This window comes from Cinclus cinclus, chromosome 7 (genome assembly GCF_963662255.1).
Source record: "Cinclus cinclus chromosome 7, bCinCin1.1, whole genome shotgun sequence".
Lineage (NCBI taxonomy): Eukaryota > Metazoa > Chordata > Aves > Passeriformes > Cinclidae > Cinclus > Cinclus cinclus.
The window spans coordinates 5,303,850-5,312,649 of record NC_085052.1 but is presented as its reverse complement, the minus strand read 5'-3'; positions in this window follow the sequence as shown (position 1 = coordinate 5,312,649).

Below are 8,800 nucleotides of genomic sequence, written 5' to 3'. Positions count from 1 at the left end.
AGGTAGCTTAAGAAACTTTAAAAAATGTATTAAAAACACAGTAGCTTGCATGTGCAAAGAATTTGTGGGGTACTCTAAGAATGGATTTTGAATAGGCAGAGATCTGCAAGTAAGGAATCTCTGTGTCCAGCAGGAATCAAAGACTTTCTTGATTATTTCACAGGTTTGGTCTACAGGCAGTAAATCCCAGGAATTTTCTGAGCGTTGTGACATTTTCCAGTGCCTGCAGCTCCAGGAGATGATGCAGCAGGATTGGTGACATGCACCAGTATTGACCAGTATCAGTATGTGCAGCACTGCCTGAAATGCCAAGTCCCTGCCAATGTGTTTTTATCTAATGCAGCAATGAACAAAATAAACTAAGGTTTGTTTCAGTTTCAGAGGTATTCAAAAAGTGGGTAGAATTACAGCAACATCCAAGGAGTGAAGCCCTTCATAAAGCAGTTAGACATTGAGTCTTGTCCAAGTGTGTACTGAGAGTGAAGTTGTTCTGCTGAGTTTAAGATTTGCAGTATTCAGAGTGTTGGATAGCACTGATCCCAGGAGAAATTCTCTGGGAAAAAAAAACTCCACTGTGCAGCAGTTTTCCCATTAACAAGTACCTCTGTTGAGATTTGTTAATGGGGGGATCAGACCCAGCCAACGTGAGTTTAGGAAAAGGCAAAACCTGCTTGACCAATCTGATCTCCTTCTGTGACAGGGAGACACACCTGGTGGATGAGGGAAGGCTGTGGATGTGTCTATCTGGACTTCAGTAAAGTGTTTAACACCATTTTCCACGGCATCCTTGTGGAGGAATTGGCTGTCCGTGGCTTGGACAGGGGCTCTGTTTGGTGGGCAAAAATCTGGCTGGATGGCTGAGCTCAGGGAGATGCCCAGATGCTACAACAACATTACAGTTTTCTCTGAGTATTCACTCCAGCAAAGGAATTGTTATGGACTTGTCTCTTGATTTATGTTTTTGTCAGAGCAGCTTATCTACTGGAAATTGGTAGCTTGCACACCTTATTCTTAATTCCAAGTCTGGCAACTCTGCTGTGGCAGTGAAATCTTGTAGAGATGGTTTGCTGACTGGTCTTCACCTCAGCTCTAAAAGCACTTTTTATTTTTTTTCCCAGCAGAACCCACAAGAGAAGACACAAGAGAAGTTTGAGTTCTTAATCCTTACCTCGGGATACTGTAGGTCCACCTGGGAGATAGCACAAGCCGCCCCAGGAGGGCAATGTGGAATTAGGAGCAGGGATGCCCTGGGAGGCAGAAGCCAGTGCTGCCTCTGACACTGCTGCTTTCTCAGAAGGGAGGAGGAAGGTTTGGAGCAGGAGGGGAGGAATCTGGGAGTGGATCTTTGAGCAGTTGTTCTCACCCAGCATGACACAGAGCAGCAGAGACCCTGTAAGATGTGGGACACTGAGGGCAGAGCCCTGATGGGAAGCAGGCAGAAGGAAACTAGATTTAAATACAATTTTTTCTTGCTCCTCATCGTCTTTACTTCAATAACAAGAGGGTTAGTCTTGATATCCAGCCTGTTTTAAATGTAATTACTTTGATTTTTTTTCTTTCTTTACAGATCAAATTATCCTTCTGAAGAACAGCAGGTGCGGTGAGACTTAAAATAACTCTTCAAATATGGACACTTTCAGGTGTGTAACAGAAATACCTGGGGCAAAATTTGGAGGTCTCCTCACAACTGCTATCCAGCCCTTGGTCAGACTGGTCTGATTCCTGTGAGCTAACTGAGAAGTAGCACAGAACTATGGAATACAACCAGCCTGAACTTGAACTAAGTCCTAAAAACATGCTTTGCACTTGATTTCTTTGGTTATTTATATGTTTATTCTCCCTCCGAAACCTAATGCTTCATCTAAGTGGAATGTACTTAGTTTTACCTGGCTTAGCTGGAAGGTTGACATTTACAAGGAGACAAGGCTAATAGTCTGAGGTACTTGAATTTTGTAGTACAGACACAGCCAAAGCTCTTCCCTCACAGCAAACAGGAAGGAAACCAGACCTAGGTCAGGATGGGAGATGAGCAAAGTAAACTAATTAAATAATAATTCATAAGTAAACAGAAAAGGAATTGTCAAATAACTAAAACTTCTAAAAATGAGAAAACATGAAAAAGGATCAGTCTCCTGCATCAAAATACTCATTTTGATGTCAAAATTATATCAAAATACAAAATTTGACATCAAAATACTTAATTTTGATGTCAGTTACCTTTTACTAAGAGGAAGGAAATCTTACCTGTAGGCCAAAACTAGAAGACTCATTTCTGTTTTTTCACGGTTCATCAAGCCCATCAACTCTTCCCAAAAAAGAAAAGAAAAAAAAATAAAAAAAGCTAATTTCATTACAGCTTTATGTTTCAGGGGAATACTGTTTTTATTAAAAATTTTAAAATTTCACCTAATTCCTCTGAGGTGAAAGTTTCTCATGTGGAAGTATAACTTAATCAGGAAGCATCTAGAGCCTTTACACATGGAAAGGTCATTCCACCAAAAATAAACATAAAGGCGCTGCCAGTCTACTGGAAGTTTAGCTCAAATGCCATCCAGAATTTGTCATCTGCCAGCTTCCTTGTTTGCAGCAAGAAAACACACTTGTATTCTAAAATACAAGAAAACTTTCTGTTATTTCACACTGCTCTTATTTGATCATGGTCTAAAAACTCTGAAAAAACACTGGATGGGATCCAAGAGAGCCAACAGCAGCAAAATATGTCTGGCAAAATCAGGGAGTTAAATGCACAAACAAATTGATGCAGTGTTGCTTTCCTGAGGTTCACAAAAAGAAACTTCGGAGGCTGTACCACCTCTGTCTTAACTGGAGCTGCTTCAAAAAGCCAGCATCTTTATTTCTGTTGTGAAACTGAAGAAAAATATTCCAAGAGAATGTGACTCCCTGGACATCTTAGCAGGAGACATCTGCTTATCCCAATTACCTCAAACTTTGACCCTTGCAGCTTAAGAGTTTGTTATACCAAACCCATGAAGCAGAACTATGCATGTCTTTGAGTGCTCAGAACCAAAAGAGATATTATTCCACACCTATTTGTTCTTAAAATGTATTTCTGTCCATTATGCATCCTTTGTAATCACTCAACATCTTTGAACAAGAACGCTCTTGTTGATTATACATTACAACAGAATTTACTGACACATAAATGCACCATATTATGAATGCACAATCTCTTACAAAGATTTTTTTTCTAAGAGTTTAGCCCTGGAACGAGCAAAAAGGGGAACCATGGGGACAGATAAATATGTATTGTAAAAGCAGAGTGGGGATTCTGTGCAAAAGTCACCTGGACATACTTTGACTAGTGAGGCTGTAAACCTTCAACCTGAAATTCTCTTCATGTGTTTTCTTTTGGGAAACTTCTGGCTGTATTTGTGTTAGAGAGGAAAGAAAGTTATGGAGGATATTGTTGTCTAGACACTATTAGATCACAGCATCCCACGCTGTGTGTTCAGTACAAGGGCTCAGTCATGCAAGATTCTTTCTTTTAATCTGTTTCTTGCTCTGCTGAGTCTTGCTGCCTGCTTGATATTGCTCAGTTCCCTCTCTTGCAAGTTCTTCCGGGGTGTTCAGATTTGGCATTGCTCCCAGTGAAGATGTGGAGCTAAAAATCCATGGTGATACACAGAGAACTTCAGTCCCACAACTGGGCTCTACTCCTGTTGATTAAAGCAGCAGAGGGTAAAGGCTTAAAGCAGAATCCTCAAAACAAAAAATTGCATCTAATGCAGGATGTAATTCAGGAAACACAGATATGGAACCAATAAAATTCTCAGACAAAAGACAAAAACACCCACATGCAGTGATCTTGTGGTGCAGAGCTGAACTGGGCAGCCAGAAATAAAGGTTAGAGGCTCCAATCTGGGTAAGAACCACAAGACTTGAACCACAATCCAGCACCTGCCCTAAGAATGGGATTATTCTGGGATGATATTTTAATTTTTCTACACAAGGGCATAAAAAGTCAAGATTTTTTCCTTCTCAGTGAAGATTGCTTATAATTAAGCGATCTCCAAAGGCTTCTGTGGGATGGAAGAAGAAACCAGGGCAGCACTCTGCTGCTTGTCAAACTGCTCTGGCTCTCTCACCTTGCAAGGCAGACTATTTTGGCAACACAGGATGTGCTGAAGAGTGGAAGTGATCTGCTCCAGTTAACTGCCAGGCCACATTCCCAGCACCATGGAACACAAGGAGGGCTGTGCTGTCCCAAAGCTTAGCAAGGATCTTTCCATGCCAGTATAACCCTCTGGAAATCAGATCCACTGGTTTTGTGTTTTGCACAATCTGTTTTTTTTTTTTTTTCTAATAGAGTTGATATTTAAACCACAGAATAGATGATGTTCAGCCAAAAAAGAAAATAAAATAAAATATGAGACTTCAGAAAGATATGAGAAAATTTGCAATATGCACTTAGAAACAAATATCTAGTTTTCCAGTGCCCTGGACTATTCAGAAATATAAACAGTGGGAAAGGAAAACAGCTTTGTTCTGGGTAAAATCAGCCAAAAATTGAAAAAAATCCTTTTCACTACTACAGACAAAAATTGCAGTTCTGTAAACACAGATAAGCATCACCTAATCTTCTGTTTCAGAAAACTGATTAAATTTGGAAAGTTTCCCTACAGCTGCTCTGAACTCCAGGTTTTATGCATTATCCAGGTTTGTCTTCCTCTGAGTCTCTGGAGATGCAGTTGTGACAGCCCCTGGAGCTGGAGTCCCCAGTTTCCTGCTCCTCTTCCCTACCTCTGACCCTCGAGCAAGGATAGCAGAAGATAAAATGGGATCAGGAGCTGCAAATTACAGTTTTCATTTCTAATTTAAGAAGGAAGTTAATGGCAGTTCATTTTGACCTGCAGGTTTTCCACTCTGTGGCCCTGCTGCAGGAGCCCCTGAGCCATCCAATCCAACATAAACCATGCCCTGAACACCAGACAGATGCACTGCTAGAGATGGGATTTTTACTCAACTCTGTTAGCAAGGAAATTAGAGGAAAATTATTATAATAAGTAGCATTTTATAAATGCCTCCTCTGGCTGTTTTGTTTTTATCAGAAGTATGCAGACTAAGATTTTCCACTTGGATTTCTTTACTGCTGAAGACTGTATTAAAATTCACCATGGCAAAACTCACTTTTGTATAAGGATACCTGCAAGCATGTTTTTGTTTATAACTCCATCTCCTGAAGGTTATTGTGCAAGTGAAGATTTGTGCTGACTTCTTGGCTGGTTCAAATTTCAGCAGAGGCACAGTGATACTCCCCATTAAAGGAACATGTGGGTTCTGTGCCACCAAAGAGTTTTAGTTTTCTGGTTTTACTTCTAGTTTTCAGTTTTCCCGACTTGTTTGCAGCACTGAGTGGACATATAAATGCCTCCATGGATCAGATAGCTGATCCACTGAGGAGTAACACTGTCCAGAAACCCTTCCCTACATCTGCCCATCCTGCTGATCCAGCTGTCCTGCATGATGGATTTCCTAGGTAGGCAAACAGCAATAATGGCACTGCAGCTGTGGGATATCTTTGGAGGGGGCCTGGGGTGAGAGCTCAGCAGGAAACAGCTCCAGGACAAAGGAGAGGAGGCACTAATGCTTCTTTCAACCCTTGTCACTGCTCTTATCAGCGAGCCAGCCTTGGGCAGCCAACTGCACTCCTAAGTAGTAAAGGGGTTGCATTCCTGGCACAGACCCAAAGAGCTCTTTGTATGGCTGGGAAATGCTAGCACTTCCAAAGCTCAATTCCCAGGCAGACACTGCTCCAAGGAGAGCCAAAAGGAGCAGAGAATAAAGGACATGCGTTTGTTTCTTTCTTTTCAGTCTGTTGCCTCCTTTGAGACTCCGCTGTGCCAGGGAGAGAGTCAGAGATGCTATCAGCTCTGCATCTGCTTCTTCGATTCAAGGGAGTAAAAATACTTGGAAGGGATGATTAGGGGCAGAGCACCAATATATTTAAATTAGCTGCAGTACCCCCAGAAACTGGAAAAATACTTCTGCCTCCCCATTTGCCACATTCTGCTCATAAAACGATCGAATTGCTCATGAAAGAGAGTTTTTAAACTCCCTTTCCAGTTGTTTTTTCCAAACTCTGCACTGTGCCTGCTATTGGGCACCCTCAGGTCTGGAAACGATTCTCTTTTGGACCAAGATTTGCCAGCAAACTTTGGAAAAATAACTTAGATGTTCCAAAGCACATTTGGACCGTGGCAGCCTGGAGTACAGCAGGGCAGATTATCCACTAGGTGGGAGCCTCTCAATTCTAATGGGCTCTGGCCACAGTGGCAATTAAAGCACCGGCTCACACTGACTCTCCTTCATCATCCTGATCTCTAAGGAAGACAAAATTCTGCTCCCTGGGTAGGCCCAGACACCCCTAAATCAAAGAGCTGTTTCCACAGTGTCTGACTGACACTGGAAGAACAGGGAAAGAGCTGCCAATAATGCCTATTTTGGAAATATTAATTTACCTTACATATGCCACTCATGACATATTAATAGAGTGAGTAGCTCTAAACATTCAAGTTGTCTTCTGCTGCCTACATTTGGAATTGAATTTTGCTTTTGCTGCATAGGGGTAACAGAAATTAAAGCTGGTTTTGCTGTGTTCACAACCAGATTTGCTCCCTGATTTATGACAAATTGAATTCCAAGTGGAAACAAAATGGGAAAATAAAGTAAAAATTGTGCTGAAATTATCTCCTGCAATCTTTTTCAAAAAATCTGAAATTTTGAAATCTGAATACATGCTTTGTGAATGCCCAGCTTTAGCGTGCAAGCTTTTAGCCCAGCTTGCAATGTGACTGCAACTTGTACATTTAAAAAGCTTCTCTCCATTTAAACAGTACAATTAGTACTCTAATTTCTTATTAATATTTTGAATTTTCTATTAAAGTTCATAGGAAATATATTCATCTATCAAATGACATGCCAGTTACTGTGACTCCAATAAGCAGATGGCATGATCAAGCTCTAAGAGCCAAGCAATGTCTGCACCATGCAGCAGTCAGAGTGAGATCAGACCATTTGTGGATGGCTTCATACACCTACTTCTGCTCTTCACTTCACCATCAGTTACACTAAATTGTGTACCAAACACTGGAAATGAAGTCTGAAGTGGTCTGTAGCATAAGTGGCAGATTAGTACAAGAATATCAATCACTTTGCATCTTTAATTTTCTGAAAGGCAGGCCCCATTCTTATCAGTGGCCCAACAAACAGCTCCATGATTTTGAGCAAAGCATGAAGACAAACATCTGTATAGCTCTGGTTATAGTAATTCATAGGTGAGTTCTGTTTGCTTTTAGCTGAAATGGTTCATACACCTGGAGCAGGACATTCAAATTAAAATCAATGAAGACCTGGGCTATTCAGTGATACTCTGGATGAAACATCAGGTGGTGGAAATCATGCAGGTCAAATTCATCATGTCTCTTGAATCTGAAGATTGAGAAACTCTTTGCTGGATTTGAGATTGATTTTGAGATTTGGATTGAGAAAGTGTTTTTTGGATTTATTAAGAGTGTTCGTATGACTCAAATGCATCCAGCAGAGAACTTGGACTGGAGCCTGCTTCGGAACACAGCACTCGACACGTGCCAGACACGTCACTCACCCGGCTCATCAGTGACAGCTCTCTGCAATACCCCATCCAGAACAGACATTGGAGAACTCCCAGTCCTGCTTTACAGAGCCTTTTCTGCTCAGGTGACCTGCGTAAGTGCTGCAGGCACTCAGAAGGTAGAAATGGGATTTAGATCTCACTGCAAGATGTTTCCTGAGACACCAAAGATATCTCCTTGATTAATACAGTGAATAACAATTCCATTGCAACAGCGTTGTCCATTACAACCTGAGCTAGAGCTGCTGTGCAGCTGGGAGGGAGCTCTGCATGCTCAAGATAAGGAAACATGGAAGACTCTGTAGAGTGTATCAGCTCTGGATAACTACAATTACACTGTTTCTAGCTGTAGTGGAACACCCTGGAGCAAATGTTTAGTTGGGTACTCCTGGGTGTGTGAGGCACTGTGCAGACAGGAACCTGGACAAATCAGGAATGCTGTGTTTGCCCTTACAAAAGAAGAACATGAGAAGTAGCAAATCTTTCTTGAGCGTTTTCCCTTTTGGAATAGAACATATAGACCTTGGGCCTGGAGTTTCATCTGAGATAAGCCAGACACTACAGACACTCACTTATCTTAATAACAGATTTTCCTGAAGCCAAGATTTTTGCTTGGCAGTATTCCCTACACGAACATTTTCATAAATCATTTTGATCTGAAGGATGGCTAATGACGATATGAACTAGAAGTCACATAGCCTCAGGGTCACAGCTATGGCCCAGTGACACCTGAGCACCAGAGAACAAACAGTGCATCCCTGTACAGATATCCTGTGCAACCTGCCTGGCTGGCAGTGCTTTCACTTGCACAGGAAACCAGGTGAAATCCTACCTGTCAGGAAAAACAATTTAATTAACAGAAAAAACATGATGTCTTGCCAACTAAATTCAATCACTGAAAGGCTTTTCCTTGTCAGCCCAGACTGTTCTCTTTCCAGCTGGATGCTTGTCGACCCTCCAGCAGTTCAAGTGAATCTTGAATCACTAGCCCATGAAAATTTCTGTGAAATGCAGTCCTCTCTGTTTCTTAGCAGGGTATGCCCCCACACAAATATCTAACTTAAGTTAGATATCCCTTTGAAATATCCTTTAATGAATTTTTCACCTACTTGCTGACCTTATTCATTAGCCCTGCTGAGTGTATGGTCCGCTGCCAGCTGCAGTAAAATA